Consider the following 17,986-nt stretch of genomic DNA (forward strand, 5'->3'; position numbering starts at 1 on the left):
CACCGCACTGTGCCACCGCACCGAGCCGCCGCACTGTGCCACCGCACCGAGCCGCCGCGCTGTGCCACCGCAGCGAGCCGCCGCACCGAGCCGCCGCACTGTGCCACTGCACTGTGCCACTGCACTGTGCCATCGCACCGAGCCGCCGCACCGAGCCGCCGCACTGTGCCATCGCACCAAGCCACCGCACCGTGCCACTGCACTATGCCACTGCACCGAGCCACCGCAGACTGCGCACCGCACCGAGCACTGGGCCTCCACGCCGAGCCACTGCACTGGGCAGTGCCCAGCTGCCAAACGGGACCTTGCCCCAAGTTTAAGTCCATTTCAAGCCCTCCTTCAGGGTGATGCAGGCCACACCTGGAGTGCTGTGCCCAGGTCTGGGCTCATGAGAGATGTTGAGGTGCTGGAAGGTGTCCACAGGAGGGCGCCAGAGCTGCTGAGGAGCCTGGAGCAGAGCCCTGAGATGAGAGGCTGAGGGAGCTGGGGGGGTGCAGCCTGCAGCAGAGGAGGCTCAGGGCAGAGCTCATTGCTGCCTGCAGCTGCCTGCAGGGAGGCTGTAGCCAGGTGGGGTTGGGCTCTGATGCCAGGCACCCAGCAACAGAAGAAGGGGACACAGCCTCAAGCTGTGCCAGGGCAGGTTCAGGCTGGATGTTAGGAGGAAGTTGTTGACAGAGAGAGTGATTGGCACTGGAATGGGCTGCCCAGGGAGGTGGTGGAGTGGCTGTGCCTGGAGGTGTTGAAGAGGAGGCTGCATGAGGCACTAGGTTGGACTCGATGCTCTTAGAGGTCTTTCCCAACCTGGCTAATTCTGTGTTTCTGTGCCCCAAGGAAGAGCTGTTGCACAGGTGATGTAGGAGACATGCCTGCTAGGGAGTGTGGCTGCCCACACAGGTCTCCCCTTCCCTATGGCCTGAAGTAATGCCATAGAATCATAGGTCCATAGAATGGTTTGAGTTGGAAGGGACCTTAAAGATCATCCAGTCCCAGAGCCCCACTGTGGCCAGGAACACCTCCCACTACACCAGGTTGCTCAAGGCTCCATTCTGTGGGCTCATGTCCTACCTATGTGGCCAAAGGGTTGATGTCCCTGAGGGTTGCAGCACTTAAAAGGGGTAAAAGAAGTCAGCAGAGACATGAACCTCACAGTGAGAGATCCTCAGTGTGGGGAGAGAAAACACCAAGAGGGATGTTGGTGCCCCCACCCCAGGGCGGTGAGACACTGGTTCTGCCAGGTGGTGGGGACACTGGATCTGGATCTTCTCTGGCTGAAAGCTCCAGCCAGGGTTTGAGGAGCATTTTCCCATGCCATTTCCTGAGGCTGGTGTGTTCCCCCAGGGCCTTTGATGGCAGTGGATCGACGCTTTCCGATGGGAAACCAGCTGGCTGGCACCAGCCCAGCCAGCAGAGCCTCACTCCCCGGGGCACCAGCACAGGGAACTTGATACCAGCACAGCCTTGGCTCTGGAGGCTCTTTTTTACAAGGGCTTGTAGTGATAGGACAAGAGGGAATAGATTGAGGCTTGAGGAGGGGAGATTTAGACTGGAGATGAGGAAGAAATCCTTGCCAGTGAGGGTGGGCAGACACTGGCACAGGTTGCCCAGGGAGGCTGTGGGTGGCCTCTCCCTGGAGGTGTTCAAGGCCAGGCTGGATGAGGCCCTGAGCAACCTGGGCTGGTGGGAGGTGTCCCTGCTTGTGGCTGTTTGGAACTAGATGATCTTTGAGGTCCCTTCCAAGCCAAGCCGTTCTGTGACTATGAATGTGAAGACACAGCCAGCACCACTCGTGGCAAGAGAGGAGACCACGCAGCCCAGCGTTGCTCTGACACTGCCCTCTTGGTGTTCCCTTTGCTCAGGGTGTTGCTGCTTTCTGTGCAGGCAGAGGGTGCAGCGTGCAAGCTCTACAGACCAGAAGCAGGACCCGTCAGAGACATGGAAGCAAGGAGCTGACACTCCAGTGGTTCCCCCTGGCTTTGGTAGGGCTCCTGAGCTAAAGAGGGTCCCTGCAGCTTGAGAAACCAAGGTGAGCAGGTTGGGCTCTTAACCAGGTGATGGTGGTCACATATCTCCAGGCAGTCCCTAGCCCTGTGGCTTAAGCAGGCTGGAGGACATTTCTATGTGCCACAGAGACAGCTTTTCTTATTTGGGGCTGGGGTTCCTTCAGGGCAGGCTCTTGCCCACATAAAGATTATTTTTCTCGTGGGACATGGCTGTGAGGGTGGACTCTGACTCATCCTTGACAAGATGTCCACCTGGGTGCTTTATAACTGTGTTTCTGGAGCTGCTGAGGTGCAAGCAAGCAAGGCAGGGTTTGTGGAGGCAGCAAACACAGCAAAGTAGCTGCTAGCTCTGCAAGAGACTTTGCTGTCTCAGGAGATCTTCCTGAGATACCAGAAGTCAGGACCTGACCTGGCCCTCTACTCTTCAAAGCAGCCTGAAATTTGGGTCTTACTGCTTCTCTTTAATATCACTGGCTGCAAAGGAGGCATTAACATCAGGTGTCCTCATGCAGAGATGGGTACCTGCTCCCTTGGAGGTGCCCTCTGCTCCTGCCAGGAAGGTTTTTCAGTCCTGCCCACGCAGTGCTGGTGGAGCTCACACACTTTGCGTCCTTAGTAGGATAGAAGCATCCAAACGAGAGGCTTGGAAGCACAGTTGGGTGGTTTGCTCCACCTTCTCTTGCATCCTTCCTGCACCAAGCTAGGTTCTCTGTCCTGCATCAACGTCAGGGTTGTTGCACAAGAGGGGAGGAGAACAGATTCCAGCCATGAAGCTTCTCCAGGGCTTTGTCCAGCCTGGTTTTGGACATGCAACTGTTGGAGCGAGTCCAGAGGAGACCACGAAGATGCTCAGAGGGCTGCAGCAGCTCTGCTGTGAGCACAGACTGAGAGAGTTGGGGCTCTGCAGCCTGGAGAAGAGAAGGCTTCCAGGAGACCTTGGAGTGGCCTTGCAGGATCTGAAGGGGGCTATAGGAGGGATGGAGAGGGACTATTGACAAGGTCTTGTAATGACATGAGGAAGAATGGGTTTGAAGTGGCAGAGGGGAGATTGAAACTGGATGCTAGGAAGAAGTTGTTTGCAGTGAGGGTGGTGAGACACTGGCACAGGTTGCCCAGGGAGGTTGTGGAGCACAGAATCACCCAATGTGATCAAAGATCCCATTCTGTGCTTCTGTGCTCCACAACCTCCCTGGATGCATTCAGGACCAGGTTGGATGAGGCCTTAACCTGTTCTAGTGGGAGGTGTCCCTGCCTATGGCAGAGGGTTGGAACTGGATGATCTTTGAGGTCCCTTCCAAGCTAAACCATTCTCTGATTCCATGGGTGTCTCCCCAGCCCTCGTGGGACAGTGTCCCACCACCTGCTGGGTCTCTGCTTGCAAGCCTCCCTCTCTTCCATGGCAGGAACTTCAGCTGGGCTTGAAGGCTTCCTTCTCCCTGCTTGTTTTGCTGGTGCCTGCCCCTCCACCAGAGGTTAGTGAGTCCCTTTGTGAAGCCTGCACTTCTCCAGTGTTATGTCTGGAAGTTTGCTCTGTGTTTTTGGCCAGGGGGCCCCCAGGGTCTGGAAGTGGAGAAGCTTTTATGGGAACCCAAGTCCCCTTTTGACACAACTTCCTCATGTTTAAATGTCAGATTGAGTTGCAGGCAGGAATGGTTTCTGCTTGGCCATCTTTCATTGTCAGAGGGGATTAGGACAGTGATTATTTACATGCACCTCTACTACACTGAGTCTGTTTCTTTTCTTTCCACCCCTCCCTCCATGTAATTATACATAATATATAAACACTGACTGAAGCAGCCTCAGAGATGGGGGAGAGGGAGTCAAGGAAGCTCCTGCTAAGCAAAGCCAAATGGGTGGGTGAGGATCTCTGAGCTGGGAGCTGCCTCTAGGGCTGATGATGTGGGGAGAGCATCCTCTTCCTTCCAGTGAGACACTGCAACAGGTTGCCCAAGGAGGTTGTGGATGTCTCCTCCCTGGAGGTGTTCAAGGCCAGAATGGATGAGGTCTTGAGCAACCTGGGCTGGTGGGAGGTGTCCCTGCCACAGCACAGGGGTCAGAACTAGATGGTCATCAAGGTCCCTTCCAACCCAAACCATTCTCTGTGTCTATGAATAGTGAATAGGACTGGACCCAGTGGCAAGCCTGGGGGACAGCAGTAGCCACAGGCCTCCACACGTGGCCAGCCAGGCTGGTCCTGGGGCATTGCCTGTCCCCAGCGCTCGCTGCAGCCAGCTGAATGCCTGGCGCCGTGGGCCACCGGTTTGATCTCGGGCAGCTCCTCTGCAGCTTTGGCTGCACCCCAAGGCATTGGCTATTTCTTTTCCTTTGGAACCCAAGGTGCATGAGCTTTAAAAGAGATTTTTGATAGAAGTCCCATTTACTTCTTTATTTGGCTTGGGAGGCTGCAGTGGAACAGACTTCTTTACATATCCTTGAGTGTTATTTGATTAAGCTTCTGACTGCTAATAAACACTGGGAGCCTATTCTCCTTCCCCAGCACTTGCAGACCAGAAGAAGTGCTGCCTGCAGGGGAGGGCACTTTGTTATAGCCATGCAGAGGACCAGAGTGCTGCTTCTGCTCCCCTCCCATCACTTTACTTGTGTTCTGCTCAGTTCTGATGTGTTCCAGCTTTTATAATCGAAGAGAAAAAAGAAACAGGAGCAGTGCCAGGAGTAATTCTGGCTCAACAACCTCTCAACTTCCTTTTCCTTCCCTTTGCCATTTTACAATCACAACTTCTTCAACAAAACAGCTACAAGAAGAGCAGACATTGGCCCTGGAGTAAGAAAACTCAGAGCTGGGGAATCAAAGTGACCCAAACCAAAACCTTGTTGTCTGCAGTAGGAGGGAGAAGCAAGTTCCGCTTGGGAAGACAGAAGGGAGGAAGCAAATAGGGAGCTCAGAGGACTCCATTCTACCTGTCACCTGGAATATCAACCTGCTTTTCAGCATGGTGAAGTCTTCTGCTGTGTAAAAAATTAGTTTTGGTTCTTTTTCATTAAGCAAAAGAGAAGAAGTGATGCCAGCACCTCAGTGCTCAAGACCAACCTGCAGCAGGAGCTCTTAGCCAGTACTCAGAGAAGGCTGGGAAGGGAATCCCAGCCCAAAGCAGTGACCCACAGCCTGGGGAAGGAGATGGTCAGGCTCAGCTAGGGGTATGTAGAAGATCTGGAGTGGAAGCAGCAGAGTCCAAAGACTGCCTGCAGTCACCAGTGGCTGGGGAATCATCTGGGGGCCGTAGGAGGTTTAGAACTGATGAATGTGCCACATGCAATGGAATGAAACTCTGCTTGGATGCACCTGGAATGCAAACTGCATGTCAATGAAACTTGCTCTGCACTGAAAATCACAGAGTCGAGAACTGCTTTGCTTGGGAAAGACCTTCAAGATCTTGAAGTCCAACCCTTCTCTAACTCTGCCAAGGCTGGTGCTAAACCACAGCCCTCAACACCACATCTCTGCCTCCTTTAAACCCCACCAGGGATTCAACCACCTCCCTCAGCAGCCAAGTTGCTCTCAGAGAAGGAAGCTACTTCTGCATCCAGTAAATGCAGACTGGTGGCCAGCTGTGAATCCATCAGAGCACAGAGAGCTCCCTCTCTGCACCAAGCCTTTTTGCTCCTCGGGGGCTGGAGGCCTTGGTGCCTCTTTTGGTGGCTGTCAAGCCCAGCCTCTCCACCACAGCCAGAATGACTCTTGTGCTGTGCAGCACACTAATGGAAGGCAGTGTGGGCTGCTCCCTAATTGCAGCCATCAGTTAAGCTGTCAGAAGCAGCTCCCAGCCTCGCTTGTTTCATTAGACTTTGGGGCCTTGATAAGCTGCAATCAGGCATGAAAGGGTGAGCTGAGCAAAGCCAGGGAGGTCTCCACTCCCACAATGAGCTTAAGAAGCATTGGGACTAGACTTGGTTTGTCAGGTGTGGGGCTTTACCTGTTGCAGTGCAGGGAGGGAGCTGGGAGTAGGGAGAGAAAGGAGGAGGAGAGCTCCATGGGGCATGCAGTCACCTTGAGCACAAGCAGCCATCTCCCCTACACTTGCTGCTGGCTTTTCAGGGTCTGTGAACTTTATCATAGATTCATAAATTCATAGAATGGTTTGGGTTGGAAGGGACCTTAAAGATCATTCAATTCCACCTGACACCTCCCACTAGCACAGGTTGCTCAAAGGCCTCATCCGACCTGGCCTTGAACACCTCCAGGCAGGGAGCATCCACAACCTCCCTGGGCAGCCTGTGCCAGTGTCTCCCCACCCTCCCTCTAAAGAATTCCTTCCTAATCTCCAGTCTAAACCTCCCCTCCTCAAGCTTGTTGAAGACAAGAAGCTGTTGCCTTCAGCTCAGGCCTCCTGTGTAAAGCTTAAGCACTCACAGCTAAGCACATTGAGTTTCTGTACAAGCAGCAGGCAGGGATGAGTCCAAGTCACGGTGTCTCAGCCACATCTGGTTCTGAACAGCCCCAAAGGATGATGTTAGGAGACTGCTTCTCCACACAGTGGTCCCTTTAAATTTCACACTACCCCCTGTGGAAAACAGACCTGCAGATGGTGAGGGTTAATGGCAGCAGCACCAGTTTGTTTGAGCAGGGGTCTTTATGGGGAGCTGTGTTTGTGTTCTCAGGCCACACATTATTAACTAATCCCCAGGCTTTGGTTTATGGTCACATTGTGAGCAGATCCCCACTTTGCACCCCTTTCCTCCATCTAAACAGCTCTGCAGTTGTGTGCAAAGCATCCTAGGCTGCTGCTGCTGCTGCTGCTGCTGCTGCTGCTGCTGCTGCTCAGGATGGATTCCATGCAGCAGTCCTCCTTTCCTACTGGGGAAGGCAGGCTAGGAATTCCCTTATGCTCTTTGGAAATGGCCAGCTAGGGCTGCTCTGCATCCTGCTCCTCCTTGCTCTGAAGGGGTCACAGCATTTCTTCTGTCTGCCACATCTGCAGCCCTGTTCTTGTTCCAAAGCCCAGGTCTGCTTTCCTCAGCTTCTCCATTCTCCAGGACAAGACTGTCTCTTGTTGCATGGCTATGAAAGAGGGGAAGGGGAAGAGGAAAGGGAAGGGAAGGGAAAGGGAAGAGAATGGGAAAGAAAAGAGAAGAGGAAAGAGGAGAGGAGAGAGAAGGGAAGGGGAAGAGAAGAAGAAAGAAAAGGGGAAAGAAAAGAGAAGAGGAAAAAGGAGAGGACGGAGAGGAGAGGAGAGGAGAGGAGAGGAGAGGAGAGGAGAGGAGAGGAGAGGAGAGGAGAGGAGAGGAGAGGAGAGGAGAGGAGAGGAGAGGAGAGGAGAGGAGAGGAGAGGAGAGGAGAGGAGAGGAGAGGAGAGGAGAGGAGAGGAGAGGAGAGGAGAGGAGAGGAGAGGAGAGGAGAGGAGAGGAGAGGAGAGTGAAGAGAACCTTGCAAAAGCCCTGAGTGATTATGTTGAAGCATGACAAGAGGCCTCACTGTGAGGCTTGTGCTGCTTCTTTATGGATTCAAGAGATCTTGAGCTAAGCAATGGTGGTTTTGCAGTTGTGGTTGCAAATGCTGCTGGACAAAGCCAACACAGGCAGCCCCAGCTGGCCTGCTGGCACAGGGATGGGATCTGGGGCTACAGCTTCTCCTGGCCAGGTTTCCCACCTGCACATTCTGCAGAGGATCCTCTCTGATCTCTTCCAGCCTTCTCCTGACAAGCAGAAAGCTGAACTGCAGCAGCCTGCTCTGGAGGGCTGGCGGAGGTCGGGGGGGTCTCTGCTAGATAGCCCCACACAGCTGTTAATCACCAAAATCTCTCTGGCTCCCAGCAGCTGTCTGCTGTTTATCTTAGCCTGGATATCTCCTGGCCCAGCCCAGGGAGCTCAGGCTGTGCAGCCAAGCCAAACACAAAGGGAAGGAGATAATTTGCACGCTGGGGTGTGCACGTGTGCCCGGGGGGGATGAGCACACCCCTGTGGTTGTGCCCACACAGGCTCTGCTTGTGTCCCACTGCTGGGGCTGCAAGTGCCACTCAGTGGGGCCTGTTTGACACCAGCATGGGATCTGGTGGATGTCTTGGCAGGTACAAGAAGGGAAGGCTGATGTATGTCATAGAGTCATAGAATAGGTTGGGTTGGAAGGGTCCTTGAAGGTCATTGTTTGGTGATGGAAATCTGATGATAAGAAATGATCAGGTCTTATCAGATGATTGTAGAATCAGGGAGCCATAGAATGGTCTAGGTTGGAAGGGACCTCCAAAGGTCATCCAGTCCAACCTCCTCTGCACACAACAGGGACATCCTCCCTAGATCAGGTTGCCCAGAGCCCTGACAAGCCTCACCTTCAGTATCTCCAGGGATAGGGCCCCAACTGCCTCCCTGGCAACCTGTGTTCCACTACCCTCATGGTGAAGAGCTCCTTCCTAACATCCAAATAGAATGGGTTGGGTTGGAAAGGATCTTGAGGATCATCATTTGATGACAGAAATCTGATGATAAGAAAACAGTCAGTTCTTATCAGCTGGTAAGAAATCTGCTGCCATGGGCAGAGTCTCCTGGTTCCTGTCCCTGAAGGCTCCCAAACTCAACATCTCCCTGCAGCCTTCGAGGTGCAGGGCAATGGATCCATTCCCCTTAGGCCAAATGTGAAGCTGGAATGTAGCTTAGGTGTCAGGTAGCCCAAATCTGTTCAAAAGGGGGACAGGCTCTGCTCACTGCTCCCTGGGATAGGACAAGCAGCAGTGGATGGAAGCTGCAGCAATGGAGGCTCCAGCTCAGCACAAGGGGCAACTTCTTTCCTGGAAGGGTCCCAGAGCCCTGGCACAGGCTGCCCAGAGAGGCTGTGGAGTCTCCTTCTGTGGAGCCTTTCCAGGCCTGTCTGGATGTGTTCCTGTGTGCCCTGAGCTAGATTGTGTGGTCCTGCTCTGGCAGGGGGTTGGACTGGATGATCTCTTTGGGTCCCTTCCAACCCCTGACATCTGTGATCCTGTGTAGGCCTGTGCTGATCTGAGTCTGGGGCTGTGCAAGGCAGAGCAAGGGGGTGTGCATTTGCTTCTCCCTGAGTACAGTGAGTGCCTTCCATGGAGATTGTGCAACCAAGACCAGGGCTTCTTCCAAGCAGTTTGACTTTCTTGGCTGTGGATGCCCAGCTTTCCTGCAGCTCCCACTCTGCTCTTTATCAATTAACTTGTTCCAGGTCCTGGGAACAGCCACAGCTGTCCTTCCCCTCAAGCCTAGAGCACCCACTTCCTTCTGCCTTACCTCATCCTGCAGTACACTGTCCCACAGGGCACCCTGAGCTGCAGCAGCCTGTACATCTGTCCTGTCTTCTGTGCACACAGCAAAGCCTCAGAGGATAAAGGAATGGAAGAGAAAGACGCCAGTTGCCCAGGAGCAGTGTTTAGGCAGTTACATGTCTGTGTCATGCACCTGGAGACAGTGGGAGTGAGCTTGTGGTGTGGGAAGAAGGGATGCAGGGAGCTGGAATGAGGATAGCAAACTGTCAGGATGCTTCTGCTGGAGGCTTGGTGAAGGAAAGCAGTCAGAGGAGCAAGGCTGTAGTGGCTCCTGTTCTCAGCAGCAGTGACAGCCCCTTGGGCTCTCCAGTCAGGGCCTTTGCTGTAGGTGAGAGGTTCTCCAAAGGGAGAGAGCAGCTTTCTGGAAGGCAGAGGACAGGAAGGGAGGAGTCCATCTGGAGCAGGATCTCCAATAACTGACTGGTCAGCTGTTCCTTAACGTGCAGGGAGGATGTGGGAGCCCTTGGGCCTGCTGAGTGCACTAATTGCTCCTGAGCAGCCAGGAGCCCCTTGAAGAGCAGAGGCTGCTCTCCCCATGAAACACCCTGCTGGACTTGCAGCCAGGAGGAGCAGGGCCTTTTGGATGGCCACACACCAGGGCTCAGCTGCTGCCCTGAAGAGAGGAGCAAAGATGGGGAGGGTTCAGTGCTGGAGGAACACACTGCAGGGAGCCATTGCTGTGCACTGGGGAGATGGTGGTGGAAACAGCTCAGGAGGCATCTTGTTGACAGGCCCAGCCTAGAACTGTGTCCTCTCTGGGGTTTGTCTTCTTGCAACCTTATTTCCAGCTTGCTAATGAGGAGCATAACCTCTGGCTTTGCTTCATCAGCTGTGCTTGCAGCAGAGCTAAACAGAACTGACAGAGTGGAGCTCTGCTCTTTGTACAGAGCTAGCACAGCACAAAGGAAGTGTGGAGGCTCCTCTGAAGAATCTTGGTGCTCAGGGCACCTGTGGGGCTGGGGCTGGTGGCCACCTTCCAGCCTACAGACACTTAAAACCTTGAGGGGAAGTCTCTGGGTCCTGTGCAAGCAGCAGGGTGTTGAGGGAAAGTGACCTGGCACTGCCTTGGAGATTGGCATTGCCTTGGAGATTGGCACTGCCTCGGAGACAGCCCCTGCCAGCCAGGGAGCAGAGAGAAAGTGCCACAGCATCTCCTGGTGATGGCTTCAAATTTGGGTGACTCTGAGCAGAAGCAGAGATAACTGAGCATGAAAGGAAGGTGATACATCTGCACAGAGAGATGTACAGCAGCAGGTCCCACAGGCACACAGCTCACCTCTCTGCAGTACCTTCAACTGCACTGTGGCTCTGCCGGTGCCTGGAAGGGAGGACTTCATCCTGCAAGCCACTGGCACTGGTCCCAGTAAGGCTGAGGGTCGCTTCTCTTGACCTGAGCTGCATTCAAAACAATCACATAGGTGTGAAAAAATCCAGTGTCTGTTCCCTGGGCTCCTGAGTCCCCACCCAGTGTAGCTTTTAAATAGCCTTAACGAGCTGTCATTTTGGCCAGGGCTCTCCTGGCCAGTTCAGGACGGTGGTAAGAGCAGGCTACAAGATCCAGGCAGAGGAAAAGGAGTGAGGGGCTTTGTGCTGCTTTATTCCCACTCCCCCCCTTCCCGGGTCTGTTTTGAGTCCTGCAGTGATCTCTAACAGCTGGCCCAGCTATCATCCTGATCGCGTTGCTCTGTGCTTGAGTGAGCTGGGGGGGACTTGGCAGCCCAGCAGCTGTCCTGGAGCCTGAGCCATGAATGAGCTCAGAGGGGGAAGGAGAGAGGCTTGGATGGGAGAAACTCTATTTGTGGTGGCTTGTGTTTTTCCAAGTGAGAGCCTGACAGTGCTGACTGGAGCCAGGCACAGCCTGAGCAGGTGCTGTGTGTGCTTTGCTCTTCCACGCTTCTCCTCCCTTGGCTGTGCAGAGACCCTCCTGAAGCACTTGGGCTGAGGGAAGGGGTGAGATGAGCACCCCAAACCAGCCTGCCTGCCCCATCACTGCAGTGCTGGGCTCCCACCTGTCCTGGGAGCTTCCACGGAGCTCCACCAATGCCTTCCAGTGCTGCTCTGCAGCAGGTCCTGGCTCTTTCTGCTCTGATACCCCACACAAAGGTGTTTTTTCAGCTCTGCTTTCAGACTGCAGCAAAGCAGCTTGCTGACAGCCTGCTTTGTGGGCTGGGCTGCACCTAAAGAGCTTTCCTCTGACCAGCATCCACAGTGCCTGTTGCAGCCTCCTTCTGCCCAGAGCAGCACTGTCCCTTGGCATCAGACCCTAACTGCTGTCTCAGACTGGCATCCTGTGGTGGTGTGAGGGTGAGGAGGCTGCTGTAGGGATGGCTGTGAGCATGTGGAGAGTGCTGCAGGGATGGGTTTGAGTGCATGGAGGGTGCTGTGGGGATGGTGTGAGCAGGTGGAGGGTGCTGAGGGGATGGTTGTGAGCACGTGGAGGGTGCTGTGGGGATGTTTTGATGGTGTTTTTGCCCACACACAAGACAGGGACAAGCTTTTCAGTCTCTATACCATGCTTATATCCTCGAGGGCATCTCTCAAGCTGATGTGGCTTGTGGGGTGTGTTTAAAGACTTCCCTTAGTTATCCATACCCACTTAAGCGGTAGCAGAGCACCAGGGTGTGATTAGTGTCTTTTGGAATCTGAAGCACCCAGTAAAGATCGTGGCCAGCCCCCACTACAGTGTGGTTTGCAGAGCAAAGTCCTCCACCACTCCTGAGCCGGTGTGCTGGGAGCTGGGAGCACACCAGACAAATGCCCTCTGGCGCCCTCCTCGAGTGGAAGGAGTTTGGGCAAGCACCACAGGCTGCTGCTTTTAAAGAGCCACTCTTTGTTGCTGCCTCCATCACCAAGGGCACTGCTGTCTCTGCCGCAGGGTGCTGGAGGCTTCATTTCCAGTGCAGCCACCTCGGGGTTCCGTGGGGGTGCTGATGACCTGTGGCAGGAGCATCTCCAGGAGCTGGTGTGCGAATGGCAGAAAAAGCTGGAACCAGAACTCCTGTGAGACTGAGTTTTACTGCTGAAGAGAATGGAGAGCTGCTTTTCTTTCCCCTGGATGTGAGCTGTGTCAAGATATCTTCACCACTGCTCTGCTGTTCCCCTTCCCTAGCAAGCTTTGAGCTCCCTAACGTCTGATGAAAGCTCCTTGCAGCGTGCTGCAATGCTCTGCAGACACAAGGCTGCCTGGCAGCTGGAAACCTCCTGGCTTGGTCCTGTGTGGTGCTGTTAATCCTCACCTGGACCGTGCTTGCTGTTTCCATGGTGACACTGCTCTTTGCCCTGTGTGAGCTTCCTGCTGCAAAACGAAGCCCTGCTGGACCAGTCCGTGTTCATTTGTGCTGGTTGCTGCAGGTTTGCTCAAGGATCACAGATCACAGGATCAGAGGATGTCAGTGGTTGGAAGGGACCCAAAGAGATCATCCAGTCCAACCCCCCTGCCAGAGCAGGACCATCCAATCTAGCTCAGGGCACACAGGAGCACATCCAGGCAGGCCTGGAAAGGCTCCACAGAAGGAGTCTCCACAACCTCTCTGGGCAGCCTGTGCCAGGGCTCTGGGACCCTCACAGGAAAGAAGTTGAGCAGGAACCTCCTGTGCTGTAGCTTCCGTCCATTGCTGCTTGCCCTATCCCAGGGAGCAGTGAGCAGAGCCTGTCCCACTCTCCTGGCACCCAGCCCTAGTTATAGATTTTGATTCAATCCCCTCTCAGTCTTCTCTTCTCCAGACTAAGCAGCCCCAGGTCCCTCAGCCTCTCCTCATCATCCTTGGAGCCCTCTGCTGGACTCTCTCCAGCAGATCCCTGCCCCTCTTCAAATGGGGAGCCCAAAGCTGAAGGCAGTACTCAGGATGAGGTCCCACCAGGGCAGAGTAGAGGCAGAGGAGCATCTCCCATCTGCTGGACATGCTCTTCTTAATGCACTCCAGGATCCCCTTGGCCGTCTTGGGCACAAGGGCACATACCTGATGGTAATTTGTTATCCACCAGGACCCCCTGTGCTCTCCACCCTGGATCCCACTCATCCTTTGCTCCCCTGGTGTGCTCCCCTGCTGCCTGCAGACGGTGGGAGGTCAGGTGCTGCACTAGGCAGGCAGCCTTGCCTTTGGAAGGAGCAGACTAAACAAGCCAAGCCTATGCTGTGGTGTTAAATTAGTGGTTGTTCTGGGGCTTCTCGAGGCTTGTTTTCTTCTGGGCTCTGCTCTTAGGGGAATGCAGGCAAACCACTAAGTGGGTCAGTGGCAAACAGCAGGGCCAGGGCAGCTCTGTGAACAAACAACCTTTTATACCTTAATGATTATTGCAGATGCCAGGTCCCTGCTTGTGTCTTTCCAGGCATCTGCCTAGGCAGATGCTGTGCTCTGGCAGGGAACAGGCCAGGAATTAGCTCCAGCCTTGGAAAAGCAGCCAGTAATTGTGTGTGGAAATAATACTTCTCCTGGGCTTATTTAGGTGCAAGTGCCCTGCTGCTCTCCTGAGTGTGTGTGTGTGTGTGTGTGTGGCACTTACAGCAATGAGCTTTGTGTGAGGCACCTCAAATTGCTGCTTTTTCCTCCCAGCTGCTTGCTCTGGGGGTTGGCAGAGGAGAGGGATGTGTGATGCCTTTATAAAGCCATGGCCAGCAGGTCAGGAGAGAGGATTCTTCCCCTTTGTTTTGCTCTGCTGAGACCCCACCTTGAATACTGGGTTCAGTTCTGGTGTCCCCAGCCTAAGAAGGACACAGAGCTGGTGGAGTGAGTGCAGAGTAGGCCACAAAGATGAGCCAAGGGCTGGAGCAGCTCTGCTGTGTGGAGAAGCTGAGGGAGCTGGGGGTGTTCAGCCTGGGGAAGAGAAGACTCTGGGGTCACCTTAGAGCTGCCTTCCAGTAGCTGAAGGGAGCCTATGGGAAGGCTGCAGAGAGACTTCTCATGAGGGTTTCTAGAGACAGGCCAAGGGGGAATGGTTTGAAGCTGAGGCAGAGCAGGATTAGACTGGAGGTGAGGAAGAAAGGGTGTGAGGGTGGTGGGGCTCTGGAACAGGCTGCCCAGAGAGGCTGTGGATGCCTCCTCCCTGGGGGTGTTCAAGGGTGGAAGAGGCCTTGAGCAACCAAACCTATTTGAGAGGCATCGCTGCCCTTGGCAGGGAAGTTGGAGCTGATGATTTCTGAGGTCATTTCCAACCTCAGCCATTGTGTGATGTGAGCTGAGGTGTCCCTGCTGACACAAGGTGGCCTTGGAGGGTCCCTTCCACCCCAGTGCAATCTGTGACCTGCAGTGGTGGGCTCCATGCTAAGCTAAGAGAGATGAGCACAAAAGGGGCTGCTGGCAGAGCTTGCAGCCTTTGCTCCAAGAGGACCAAACCTCTTCTCTCGCTTGTGGACACACAGATGCCTTCAGCTGTCTGGCATGCAGCTATCTCTGCTACAATTAAGCTGAAATAAGAGTTGCAATGGTATGACATTGAACTTTGAATAAGGCTTTGGCTGCTACACAACTTGAGAGGAGTTGAGAGTTGAGGGAATAGAGAGGAGGGAGCTCAGGTCTCTGAGTTGCTTCTTTTCTTGCCTAGTGAGCCATGCTTTGAAGTGTCCAGAAGAGCACCAAGAGCTGAACTCCCTGCAAGACATCTCCTTTGAGCTCTTGATTATGCTACAAGACATGCATCCCCTCTGTGCTCCAGGATGGATGAGGTTCCAGCCCTTCCTTTCGAATACCTTCTGGCTCTCTGCAACAGCTGTGAGCAATTTATCTGGGCTAGAATCAGTTAATGTTTTGGTGAAGTCTTTGAAGCCGCAGAGCATCCTCAAACCCTGAGCTTGGTTTCATTCTGATTGCTCTTTAACATCCCTACGTAGCTCAACTACTGTCAGACATCCTCACTTAATAATGTCCTTGGTGTCTGGATCTCTTCTGCAGAGGCAGGTTTTTGGCACAGGGGCTGGTGCAGGGATATAATAGAGTCTGCAGTTCCATACTACCTGTCAGCTGAGGCTCTCGGCGTGCTTCACAGCCACTAGCTCATTCTCACCACTTGGTAGGGCAGCCTGGCAATCCATCACCTTCCACTCCCTGTTCTCTCTGCAGATGGGGAGGCTGAGAAGGAAGAGTTTGACCTTTCTGAGGTCACACACTAGAAGATTAGACCTGAATTTCCACAACCTGCTCTGCCCACTGCTGTCACAGAGTCACAGATTGCATTGGGTTGGAAGGGATCCTTAAAGGGCATCTTGTGCAACCCCCTGCAGGCAGCAGGGACACCTCCAGCTAGATCAGGGTGCCCAGGGACACATCAAGCCTGACCTTGAGTGTCTCCAAGGATGGGACCTCAACCACATCCCTGGGCAACGGTCACACAGTGCCTTTTCACTGCCTTTATGCCATTGGCCTCACAGAAACCTCTCCTCCTGGCAAAGTCTGTCTTGTGTGTTCTTAGTTTGGTCCCAGAAGTGTGCAGCTGCCATGCAGAAGCTTGTGCACTGTGGAGGTTGAAGTGCAGAGAGATAGGAGACCTCCTGACCTACCTCAAAGAGGGAGGAAATCAAGAATAAGAGACTTCTGGAGTCAGGCACCTTTGGAGTGAGGTTTCTGTCATCAAGATACAGCTTCACAGAATCACAGACTGGGTTAGGCTGGAAGGGACCTTAAAGGCCACCTAGTCTCAACCCCCCTGCCATGGGCAGGGACACCTCCCACCAGACCAGACCAGCTTGCTCAAGGCTCCAGCCAACCTGCCTTTGAACATTTCCAGGCTTGGAGGCTCCACAGCCTCCCTGGGTAGCCTTTTCCAGTGCCTCACCACACCCATGGGCAAGGATTTCTTCCCAATGTCTCACCTCAGCCCAGCTTCCTCCAGTTCAAGGCTACTAGCTCTGTCCTGTCACTCCATGTCCTTAGCAAAAGTCCCTCCCCAGCTCTCCTGTAGCCCTCTCCAGGTACTGGAAGAGTGTTCTAAGGTCTTCTGCCTTTTCTTCTGCAGGCTGAACAAGCCCAACTCTCTCAACCCAGCCCCATAGTGGAGATGCTTAAGCCACTGGATCATCCTCGTGGCCTCCTCTGGACCCTCTCCAACAGATCCATGTCCTTCCTGTGTTGTGAGCTGGACACAGGACTCCAGGTGGGATGTCAGCAGAGCAGAGAACCCAACTGAGATGTGCTGGCTTTGCTCTTTCTTCTCTCCATGCCACTTGGGGAACACCTGGTGGCATTGCTTGTCTTAGTTCATTGCCTGCTGGCAGAACTCTCCAAAGAGCTGCTGCTTGGGGTGCTGAGGGAAACCAGTCTGGCCCACCAGCACCACTCACCCTCCTGGCAGGGGTGGCCAGGCAGTGATCCCTCTGTGTCGGGCTGGCAGAGCAGCTTCCCTCACCTCTCCCTGTGGCTGCTCCAACTGATCGCTGTCAGTGCCTCGCCTTGCACTGGGAACTAAAGCACTTCAAAAAGGAGGAGGTGCTAGCAGGAGGTAGAGCCGAGGGCGCCTAGCAGGCACTCCATCACACCTTGGACCTTAGCATCTAGTCTCCAGGAGTAGAAAGCAGTACTCCCCTCATGTACCCACCCCGGAGACAACAGAGAGCTTGGAAACAACAAGAATCTGAACTGGCTCTGCTCTTCTGACAGATAAAGAGCAGCTCTTCAGCAGAGACCCCTGTGTTTCCCTTCCTGCCAAGAAGCATTTAAACAGCAGTCATTAGCGACTTATCTTTCCTAAAACACCCCCCAAAAGCTGACATCCCAGCCAGAGAGCACATCCATCACCCTGCTGTGCTGCACAACAGCTGTCTGTAGCTCCAGCTGTTTGCACCCTACGTGCCTGAACCCCCCTCCCTTGCAGAGACATGCTGGGACAGGGCTTAGCAGCTCCCTCCTAGGCTCATGTACTCCTCGTAGTAAAGCTAAGAGTGACTGATGGGAGCAGGGAAAAAAATCCTGCTGCTTATTCAGAGCTTTATCACAGCCCTGCTCCTCCCAGGGAGCACTCTGCCTGAGAGCCAGGCCCTGCAGACAGCCATCAGCTGGGGTGAGAACTGCCCAGTGGGACTGGGAATTGGGCTGCAAATCCTGAGCCATGGAGCCTGTTAACCACTGGCAGCATATTTGTCTTCCTAACGTGCTCCTTATCTGCTTCTTGACTGCAGGGAAAGAAGAGGCTCTCAGGCTGCCCTGAACTCTCCTCGGTCCCTGTGTCCCAGAGTGATGCTTTACTGGAGTTTGAACTGCTCTTAAATGCCTCTTGCTCACCACTTCAGCAGGTACAAGGATTTGGAAAGGGATTTAAACTGCCTCTTAGCAGCTGCCACCAAAGTGCATCCCAAGTAAAGGATGTGAACCAAAGGCTTCAGACCTTGAGCTCCTCTGAAAATCCACACAAAAGCCTGGCAGGGGTAAACCTACAGATCTGGAGAGGGGCCTCAGGCTCTTAGAATCATAGAACCAGGCAGGGTTGGAAAGGACCACAAGGATCAGCCCTACCATGGGCAGGGACACCCTACCCTAGAGCAGGCAGCCCAAAGCCTCAGCCAGCCTGGCCTTAAACACCTTCAGGGATGGGGCCTCAACCACCTCCCTGGGCAACCCATTCCAGGCTCTCATCATTCTCATTCTGAAGAACTTCCCTCCTCACATCCAGTCTGAATCTCCCCACTTCCAGCTTTGCCTCATTCCCCCAGTCCTGTCACTCCCTGAGAGCCTAAAAAGTTCCTCCCTAGCTTTTTTGGAGCCCCCTTCAGATCCTGCAAGGCCACAAGAAGGTCTCCTGGGAGCCTCCTCTGCTCCAGCCTGC

The sequence above is a fragment of the Pogoniulus pusillus genome, chromosome 38, assembly GCF_015220805.1.
Source record: "Pogoniulus pusillus isolate bPogPus1 chromosome 38, bPogPus1.pri, whole genome shotgun sequence".
In the NCBI taxonomy this organism is placed as follows: domain Eukaryota; kingdom Metazoa; phylum Chordata; class Aves; order Piciformes; family Lybiidae; genus Pogoniulus; species Pogoniulus pusillus.